At 39.4% G+C, this 10949-nt stretch overlaps 1 pseudogene; it reads left to right on the forward strand.

Moving 5' to 3' along the window:
• The first annotated feature begins 558 nt into the window (after window positions 1-558).
• Window positions 559-9874, forward strand: LOC119054394 (NADH dehydrogenase [ubiquinone] 1 alpha subcomplex subunit 5-like; annotated as a pseudogene).
• Window positions 9875-10949: the final 1075 nt, after the last annotated feature.

Consider the following 10949-nt stretch of genomic DNA (forward strand, 5'->3'; position numbering starts at 1 on the left):
ACACTTTTCTTATAACCTGGAGTCCTTAATATTAACTCACAATCACTAACCTTTAGAGACATTTTTATTACAATTCTCTGACTTCCACTTTACAGAGCATTTAATATAGATATGTTATTGTAATTTGTAATTGCAGATTCTTTCCCTGCCTTTTTGTAATATACATAAGTCTTAAAAGCTTATTGCCAGCCTTGGCTGGTGTAGCTCAGTGGATTGAGCACGGGCCTGCGAATCGAAGGATTGTGGTTCAATTCCCAGTCAGGGCACATGCCTGGGTTGCAAGCCAGTTCCCATCAGGGGACACATGAGAGGCAACCATACATTGATATTTCTCTCCCTCTCTCCTTTCCTTCCCCTCTAAAGATAAATAAATTAATTTTTAAAAGAGTTTTTTAAAAAGCGTATTGCCAATGTTATAACCCAGAGAATATCTGTCTTAAGGGCTTGGGCCCATCCATCCCTCTGTAGTTTAGTCCTTATGGTGTCCCTGTGTCATCGTCTCTGAGGGAGGGTAAAAGCATCACTTGAGTGGGGACCTTTAAAGCCAAGATGTAGGTCATGGCATACTTACTAAAGAACACTGGCCTTGTGGGGTTGGCAGTATGTTAGAGTCTGCACAGAAAGCTCAGAATATTGTACACAAAAATTCTTTTTTATTATTTAATTATTTTTCAAGTACAGTTTTCTGTCTATTTCTCCCATCCCAGCCCACCCCGCCCCTTGCTCCCCACCTCCCTCCCATTTCCACCCCCCTTAGTTATTGTCCCTGTGTCCTTTATACTTGTTCCTCCAAATCCCTCCCCTTTTTCCCCTTAAATTCCCTTTCCTCTCCCCTCTGGTCGCTGTCCCCCTGTTCTCTATTTCAGTGCCTTTGTTTTTATTTTACTTGCTTGTTTTTGTTATTTAGCTTCCTGTTAAAGGTGAGATCATATGGTATTTGTCTTCCAACACTTGGCTTATTTCACTCAGCGTAATGCTTTCCAGTTCCACCCATGCTGTTGCAAAGGGTAGGAGCTCCTTCTTTCTCCCTGCTGCATAGAATTAAATTGTTTATATATACCATAATTTTTTGATCCATTCATTTACTGATGGGCTCCTAGGTTGCTTCCAACTCTTGGCTATTGTAAATTGTGCTGCTATGAACATTGGGGTTCATAGGTTTTTTGATTGGTGTTTTAGGGTTCTTAGGATATAATCCCAGCAGTGGAATTGCTGAGTCAAAAGGCAGGTCCATTTTTAGTTTTTCTGAGAAAATTCCATACTGTCTTCCATAATGGTTGTACCAGTCTGCAATCCCACCAATAGTGAACTACGGTCCCCTTTTCCCCACAACCTCTCCAACATTTGTTGTTTGTTGCTTTGTTTATGATGGCCATTCTAATCGGTGTAAAGTGGTATCTCACTATGGTTTTAATTTGCATCTGTCTGATAGCTAGTGATATTGAGCATCTTTTCATGTGTCCCTGAATCTTCTGTATGTCCTCCTTGGAGAAGTGTCTGTTCAAGTCCTTTTCCCATTTTTTAATTGGGTTAGTTGTCTTCTTAGAATGGAGTCGTGTAAGTTCTTTGTATATTTTGGAGATTAAACCTTTGTCTGAGGTATCATTGGCAAATATGTTTTCCCATACACTTGGTAGTCTTTTTAATTTAATACTGTTTTCTTTAGCCACACAGAAGCTTTTTGTTTTGATGAGATCTCATTTGTTTATTCTTTCCTTTATATTCCTTGCTCTAGGGCACATATCCGTAAAAATGTTGCTGCGTGAAATATCTGAGATTTTCCTGCCAATGTTCTCCTCTAGGACTTTAATGGTGTCACGGCTTATATTTAAGTCTTTTATCCACCTTGAATTTATTTTGGTGTATGGTGTAAGTCTGTGCTCAAGTTTCATTTTTTGCATGTAGCTGTCCAGTTCTCCCAACACCATTTGTTGAAGAGGCTATCATTACTCCATTTTATGTTACTGCCCCCTTTGTCAAATATTAATTGACTATAGAGAGTTGGGTTTATTTCTTGGCTCTCTGTTCTGTTCCATTGGTTTATGTGCCTGTTTTTATGCCAGTACCAGGCTGTTTTGATTACAGTGGCTTTGTAATACAGTTTGATATCAGGTATTGCGATCCCTCCTACTTTGTTCTGCTTTCTCAAAAGTGCAGCTGCTATTCGGGGTCGTTTATGGTTCCATATAAATTTTTGAAGTGTTTGTTCCATGTCTGTGAAATATGTTATTGGTACTTTAGTAGGTATTGCATTGAATCTGTAAATTGCTTTGGGTAGTATGGACATTTTGATGATGTTAATCCTTCCAATCCATGGACAAGGTATATGTTTCCATTTGTTTGTGTCTTCCCTGATTTGTTTCTTCAGTGCTGTGTAGTTTTTTGCATACAGGTCTTTTACCTCCTTAGTTAGGCTTATTCCCAGATATTTTATTTCTGTTTTTGCTATATCGAATGGGATTTTTTCCTTGATTTCTGCTTCTGCTCATTCATTGTTGGTATACAAAAGTGCCTTCAATTTCTGGATATTGACTTTGTAACCCACTGTTTTGCCAAATTCATTAATTAGTTTGAGCAGTTTTTTGGTAGAGTCTATAGGATTTTCCATGTATACTATCATGTCATCTGCAAACAGTGACAGTTTCGTTTCCTCCTTTCCTATTTGGATGCCTTTTATTTCCTTTTCTTGCCTGATCGCTGTGGCCAAAACTTCCAAAACTATATTGAATAGAAGTGGTTAAAGTGGACATCCTTGTCTTGTTCCTGATCTTAGTGAAAAAGCTTTTAATTTTTGGCCATTGAGTGTGATATTGGCTGTAGGTCTCTCATATATGGCCTTTATTATATTGAGGAATGCTCCCTCTATTCCCACTTTGCTGAGTGTTTTTATCATAAATGGGTGTTGTATCTTATCAAAAGCTTTTTCCTCATCTATTGATATGATCATGTGGTTTTTGTCTTTGCTTTTGTTTATGTGATGTATCACATTTACTGATTTGTGAATATTGAACCATCCTTGCATCCCTGGGATGAATCCCACTTGGTCATGGTGTATGATCTTTTTGATATATTGTTGGATGCGATTTGCCAATATTTTGTTGAGGATTTTAGCATCTATGTTCATCAGCAATATTGGCCTGAAGTTCTCTTTGTTGTGTCTCTGTCTGGTTTTGGAATTAAGATGATGCTGGCTTCATAAAAAGAATTTGGGAGTTTTCCATCCTTCTGGATTTTTTGGAATAGTCTGTGGAGAATAGGGGTTAGCTCTTCCTTAAATGCTTTGTAGAATTCTCCTGTGAAACCATCTGGTCCAGGGCTTTTGTGTGATGGGAGTTTTTTTTATTACTGCTTCAATTTATTTTGCTGTTATTGGTGTGTTCAGATTTTCTGCTTCTTTTTTATTGAGTTTTGGAAGATTATATTTTTCTAGAAATGTGTCCATTTCCCCCTAGGTTTTCAAATTTCTTGGCATACAGTTCTTCATAGTAATTTCTTACAATCCCTTCTATTTCTGTGGTGTCAGTTGTAATATCTCCTCTTTCATTTCTGATTGTGTTTATTTGTGTCCTCTCTCTTTTTTTCTTGATGAGCCTATTTAAAGGCTTGTCTATTTTGTTTATCTTTTCAAAGAACCAACTTCTGAATTCACTGATACTTAGAATTGTGCTTTTAGTCTCTATGTCATTTAATTCTGCTCTGATCTTGGTTATTTCCTTCCTTCTACTTGCTCTGGGCCGTCTTTGTTGTTGTTCCTCAAGTTCTTGCAGGTGTAGGGTTAGGTTGTTTGCTTGAAATGTTTCTACCTGTTTTAGGTAGGCCTGTATTGCTATAAACTTCCCTCTCGGGACTGCCTTTGCTGCGTCCCATAAGTTTTGGGTTGTTGTGAATTTGTTTTCATTTGTTTCCAGAAACTTTTTGACTTCTTCCCTGATTTCATTCTTGACCCATTCATTGTTTAATAGCATACCATTCAGCCTCTATGATTTGGCGTGTTTTGGGTTTTTTCCTTTGGGGTTGGTTTCCAATTTCAGTCCCTTGTGGTCAGAGAAAATGCTTGGTATGATTTCAATTTTCTTGAATTTGTTGAGGCTTGTTTTGTGTCCTGTCATGTGGTTTATCCTTGACAATGCTCCATGTGCATTTGAAAAGAATGTGTATTTAGCTTCTTTGGGATGAAGGGCTCTATATATATCAGTTAAGTCCATTTCATCTAGGGTGTTGTATAATGCTGCAATATCTTTGTTGATATTTTGTTTGGAAGATCTGTCCATTTTTGATAGTGGGGTGTTAAAATCCCCAAATATAATTGTGTTGCTGTCAATATCTTTCTTGAAGTCATCTAAAATTTTCTTTATATATTTGGGTGCTCCTATGTTGGGTGCATATATATTTATGATGTTAATGTCTTCTTGGTGGATTCTTCCCTTGAGTATTATGAAGTGACCTTCTGGGTCTCTCTTTATGGCCCTTTTGTTTTTGAAGTCTATTTTATCTGATATGAGAATTGCTACCCCAGCTTTTTTTTTCTTGTCCATTTGCTTGGAAAATTTGTTTCCAGCCTTTCACTTTTAGTCTGTAATGGTCTTTTGTCCTGAGGTGGGTCTCTTGTAGGAAGCATATGTGAGGGTCATTCTTTCTTATCCATTGAGCTATTCTGTGTCTTTTGATTGGAGCATTTAATCCATTTATGTTTAAGGTTATTATTGATAGGTACTTATTCATTGAAATTTTTGTATTTGTGTTCCTCTTTGTCTCTCTCTTTTCCTTTTATTCCTGAAAGCAGTCCTTTTAGTATTTCTTGTAGGGCTGGTTTGGTGGAGGCATAATCTTTTAGACTTCTTTTGTCTTGGAAGCTCTTTATTTGGCTTTCTATCTTGATTGAGAGCCTTGCTGGGTAAAGTAGCCTTGGTTGTAGGCCTCTGGTTCTCATTACTTGAAATATTTCTTGCCATTCTCTTCTTGCTTGGAGTGTTCCCATTGAGAAGTCAGTAGCTAACCTTATTGGGGCTCCCTTGTATGTTACTTCTTTTTTCTCCCTTGCTGCATTTAAGATTCTCTCTTTGTCTTGGAATTTTGCCATTTTAATGATGATGTGTCTTGAAGTGGGCCTCTTTGGGTTCCTCTTGATTGGGACTCTTTGTGATTCCTGGATTTGTGTGACTTTTTCTCTCATCAAATTAGGGCAATTTTCTCCCATTCCTCTTTTAAATAGGTTTTCTATCCATTGTTCTTCTTCTTCTCCTTCTGGTATTCCTATTATTCGGATATTATTACGTTTCATATTGTCTTGCATTTCTCTTAATCCCTCTTTATTCTTTCTGAGCCTCTTTTCATTTTCTTGCTCTTTCTGTGAGATGTTTTCTACTTTGTCCTTCAACTCGCTAATCCAATCTTCTGCCTCATCGATTTTACTTTTGATATTTTCTACTTTGTTCTTCAATTTGGAAATTGTATTCTTCATTTCCTCTTGTCCCTTGCTGATAGTTTCTATTTCCTTTTTCATGTTGATATAGTTTGCAGTGAGTTTATTGTAGCTCCCCTGTAGTTTCTGGTAGCTCATTGTGAGCTCTTTTAACTTCCTGATAACCAGTGCTTTGAATTCAATATCTGATAGTTGACTTGCCTCTATTTCATCTAACGTTCTTTCTGAGGCTTCCGCCTTTTCTTTCATTAGGGAACTGTTTCTTTGTCTTCCCATTGTTTGTGAGACTCTTCTTGTTAGCCTCAGCTTCTAAAATTGGTCTGTTCTGACTCCCCGGGTTTATGGTGTGAACTTCTATGGTAGAACACCTGTGAATTTCAGTGGTGCAGACTCCTGCAGGTATCTTGATGTTCTCCGCTTCCACCTACTCTTGTGTGTGTGTGTGTGTGTGTGTGTGTGTATGTGTAATCAGTTGGAGGGGGAGGCAAAATGGTTTATGACAGCTGGAGAGTATCTTATGATATTTACAGTCACAGCCGGTAGAGAAGAGGTAGATGATCTTTAGGCTATACATAGTGTTAACTGTAATCTTCAACCCAACTTGCCACTTTTACGAAAAGATGGACAAAAGATAAGCCTCTTGTTGGGGAGGGAAGGCTTGTGAGTTGGAACTAGAAAGCAGTGAGGTTGTGTTATACCCAGCTAGGAAAATTACAGCTACGGCATTACCCAACCCAAATCTGCAGTTCCTGGAACAGGGTAATGAACAAACATCCGGGAACAATTGGGTTTAAAATTCTAGCCAAATAAGGTAACTAACCCGGGCCCTCCAGAAAGTGCCCGCCAGCAGCAGCACCCACCAATCAGGGACCCTCGCCATTTTTAAATAAGCCAATAGCTAACCGCCACCTCTGCTTCTGTATGCCTTTGCTTGCTTGCTAGAAAATATAAATACCCAGTAGTCTGTAAGCCAGGCGCGACTTCCATTTTGTAGCTCTGAGTAGCTACGTGACTCCAGTCACAGTTGAGGAAGTTCGCCCCTGCGCAGGAAAATCTTTGGCCATTGAAATTTTTATCAATTCGGTTCCGGACTCCGAGAGTGTGTATTTACCCACCGATCGTCTACAACAGTTGCAGATGTTCAGATTTTGAGGTAAGGTGAGAGTAAGGAATAGTAAATAGGTGTAGTGTGTGAGCAAATAGAGTTAATTACTCCAGGAAGAGAATTCAGGAACTTGTAAAGTGGGCTAAGACCTGGGAGATTTGTTGTGAAGTATTTACAGTTATATAGAACAGCTATTATTTACAATAGTTTTAGAACAACAATCATATGACAGACTCTATGAGATCTGTCTGAATAGGGGGTATAGAGCTTTGGGTAGTGTGCTAACGGAAAACAAGAGGCGTGAGGTATAGAAAATTAGAAATACATTGTGGAGGAAAGAACAGAGAAAACCTGTCTAATAATACAATAAAACCAGCCAAGACTAAGAAGCCTATACAGACGGAGGAGGAATACAAAGATACTATTAGAATATTAAAGAAGTGAGAATAATGAAAAAACACAAGTATGCAGCAACTTGTGGCTTCTCTGCTACAGCAAAGTGAACTTTGTCTCTCTGACCCTTCTTTGGGTCCCACTCTGGTCTTTTCGCAGTTCCCAGTTGTTTGTGTCTCTTTTGGGTAAAAGAAAACAAAGCAAAAAACAAACAAAAGAAAACAGCGCCAAAAAAAAGGCAGGAGAAGACAGAAAAAAGCGTTAAGTTTGGGAAGAAGGGAAAAAGGACTAAAACAGGAAAAAAGAAAGGAGAGGATCAAAGTATTGAAAGATAAAGCAATAATAAAATTTAAAGTATATGATTACTAAAAGAACAAAAACAAAACACAAAAACTTCCCTTTTTGGTTTTAAACTGTCCAAAGCAGTTTTTCTGGTTGCAGCAGTACCTCTCTGTGGGCTGAGTTGCCAGCACTCACCAGCCGGGCTACCAGACTGGGATCCTCCTCCTCCCCAGGAGGATGCCTCCGGTGCCAGTCCCAGAACCTCCTCCACGGCAGTAGCACTGGGGCCATCTGCCTGCAGGCCCCACCTTCGCTCCTGTCTCCACTCAACTCCCCCATACGCCACTGACCTGCTGCTGACCCGACCCTCAATGTCCGTCACAATTGCTGCTCTCCCAACTTCATAAATGCTGTGGATCTGTTAGTTGATTGAACTGTTTCTCAGTAGCTTGGCCGGGATTTTCACCCATGTGTATGGGAGCTGGAATATGCTCCTTCCTACTCCATTGCCATCTTTCTTCCCCGGTGTACACAAAAATTCTTGATGTTCTTGAGCAAGTCCCTAAAAATGCAGCATATAGAAAGTACACAAAACAGAGGACTTCCACCAAGATGGAGGCATAGGTGGATATCCGTGACTTCTCACACAACCAAGTTTAGAGACAATTAAATATTAGCAACAGAAAATACAGCCAGAACACAGAAAATTGAACTTTTCGGAACTCTGTTAACAACAAATTCTTCAGTCTGACCGATAAGGGGCGAAACCAGCAGCTGGTAGAGCGGGGTTGCACACGAAAACTCGGTCAGATGGACTCAGGCGCGCGGAATCCAGGTGCAGGGTTGGACCTAGCAAGCGACCGAGCAAGCGACCTCGGGGAAACAGCAAGAGAGCAGGGCTGAGGGTTGACTGTGGTCACGCATTTGTGCGTGGATAGACAAGCAAGGGAGTGGGCGATTGGACCGGGACCCAGCTGGTCCCCAAGGCAAGCGGCAGGGAGGGCACCACCATTTCCCTGCTCTGACCCCACCTCCACATATAGCGTCATAACCCAGTGACTCTGAGTGGCCCGGCCCTGGTGAACCACCTAAGGCTCTGCTCCTCACCCACCGGTGCAAAACAGCAGAGGGTGCCACCATTTCCCCGCTCTGACCACACCCCCACATACAGCATCACAACCCAGCCACCTGGGAGTCCAAGGCTCCACTCCTCACACTTAAAGGGCGCGCACAGACCAAAAATGGCTCAAGAAGATCTCAAAGCCCCAGAGCCTATAAATCTAAGCGATGAAGAAATAGCAAAACTCTCAGATGCACAGTTTAAAACACTGGTGATCAGGATCCTCACAGAACTGGTTGATTATACCCACAAATTAGACAAACATATGAAGGCGAAACTAATTGAAATGAATGGAATTGCACAGGAAACCAATAGCGATGAAAAGGAAACTGGGACTCAAATCAATGGAGTGGACCAGAAGAAAACAAATAATGGCCAAACAGAAAAGAGTCAAGAAGCAAGAATTCAAAGAAATGAGGAAAGTCTTAGGAACCTCCAGGACACCTGTAAATGCTCCAACATCTGAATTATAGGGGTACCAGAAGGGGGAAAGGAACAGCCACAAGTGGAAAACTTATTTGAACAAATAATAAAGGAGAATTTCCCCAATCTGGCAAAGGAAATAGATTTCCAGGAAATCCAGGAAGCTCAGAGAGTCCCAAAGAAGTTGGGCCCAAGAAGAAACACACCAAGGCACATCATCATTACATTAGCCAAGATTAAAATGAAGGAGAGAATCCTAGAAGCAGCAAGAGCTAAGGAGACAGTCACCTACAAAGGAGTTCCCATCAGACTGTCAGCTGATTTCTCAAAAGAGACCTTGCAGGCAAGAAGGGGCTGGAAAGAGGTATTCCAAGTCATGAAATCCAAAGACCTACAACCAAGATTGCTCTATCCAGCAAAGCTTTCAATTAGAATGGAAGGACAGATAAAGTGCTTCTCAGATAAGATCAAATTCAAGGAGTTCATCATCACCAAGCCCTTATTATATGAAATGTTAAAGGAACTTATCTAAGAAAAAGAAGTTAAAGAAACATGAACAGTGAAAGGACAACAAACTCACAGTTATTAACAGCCACACCTAAAACAAAAGCAAACTAAGAGGACAGCTAGATCAGGAGTGGAAACATAGAAATGAAGATCTCAAGGAGGGTTAGGAACAGGGGAGTGGGAGGAGGAGAAGGGGGGAGAAGGTACAGAAAATAAGTAGCATAGACAGTAGATAGAAAATAGATGGGGGGGGCAAGAATAGTATGGGAAATATAGAATCTAAAGAACTTGAGACACACGGTCATAAACTAAAGGGGGGTTAATGGTGGGGACGGGGGGGTAGGGTGGAGGGGAATGAAGGGGGGAATAGAACAACTGTAACAGCATAATCAATTAAAAAAAAAGAAAGTACACAAAACAGATTACAAATGAGAAGCTGGATATGGTTAAAGCGGAACCAGATGTTAAAAAATTAGAAGACCAACTTCAGGGTGGCCAAATAGAAGAGGTGATTCTTCAGGATTAAAATGAAGTAAGTCTGGTGAGAAAAATAATACAATGGAAACCATGGGAGCCTTTAGTGGAAGAGCCTGCTGGCAACCCATGGAAACGGCCAGTATAATCATCATCACCAAGCGACTTGCGTGTTGAAGAGAAACTGATGTAATTAAATGTCCTGTTATATCAAAAATATTTCCATATTATTGACATCTAATAATCAAGAAAACTGATACAGAACATATTTAGAAGACTCGTTAAAACTTGACCATATGGTAATATAAATTTGTGAATCAGTTTTCATTAAAGCATTCATTCAAAGATTATAATATTTCAAAGATAAATTATTTAAAAGTTTATATTTTATAAAATAGAGGTTCTCTAAGATTTGAAAATTAATTGGAAAATGTTCTATATGTTTCAATGCACAGGCCATATATTTGATAGGTGAAATATTTTTAGTAATATCTCTGACACATTTGATTTTTTTTCGTTCTGAAGAAACCAGAAAGAAATTTAATATGGCTTAAACAAATGTATAGGTCACTGTTTGAAGTGAAGCAGTAAGAGAAAAACCATTAAATTACAAGTCACTGTAGAGTTGAGGACATTTTTGTATGTGAAAGAAAGATTTCTTATTTAGAGAGGTAGTCGGGAAGCTTGTAATATTTTGTCTCGTTTAAGGAATTAGATTTCTGGCCCTTATCCAAACTGTACCAGGGAAGAGAGTTTCCGTAAAAGAAGAGAAAATAATACTTCCTAAAGTTTATCTGGCATCTGGATAGGCTTTCATTCAAAACACCTTAGTTGTATGGTTATAACTTCCAGGTGGAATCACTAAGTAGTTTTTACTCAGTTTCCAGTGAGTGTAGCTGGGTATCAAACAAGATAAAGCAGTTCAAGGAAAGAAATGATTGACAAGTTTAAGGTTAAACAAAAATAAAATTGCTTTTCAGGTGAAAACATAAAACAAGATGTAAAACAACTTCCTGTAGGAATTTGATGAAAAATTTTACTGTGTGTGTATATGAAAAGCAAACACAGATGCCTATGATTCCTTCTGCTGATCTTAACATCTCTCCAGCCTTTTGTTCAGGAGTGTTGAGCTCAGTTGCACTGCCCTGCTGCATGGTCCTGAATAAAGTCTTTCTTTCCTCTTTAAAGTTTCTGTTTCATGCATTACTTTGACATCACCTACA

This window comes from Artibeus jamaicensis, unplaced genomic scaffold (assembly GCF_021234435.1).
Source record: "Artibeus jamaicensis isolate MK-2021 breed Jamaican fruit bat unplaced genomic scaffold, CSHL_Jam_final scaffold_11, whole genome shotgun sequence".
Lineage (NCBI taxonomy): Eukaryota > Metazoa > Chordata > Mammalia > Chiroptera > Phyllostomidae > Artibeus > Artibeus jamaicensis.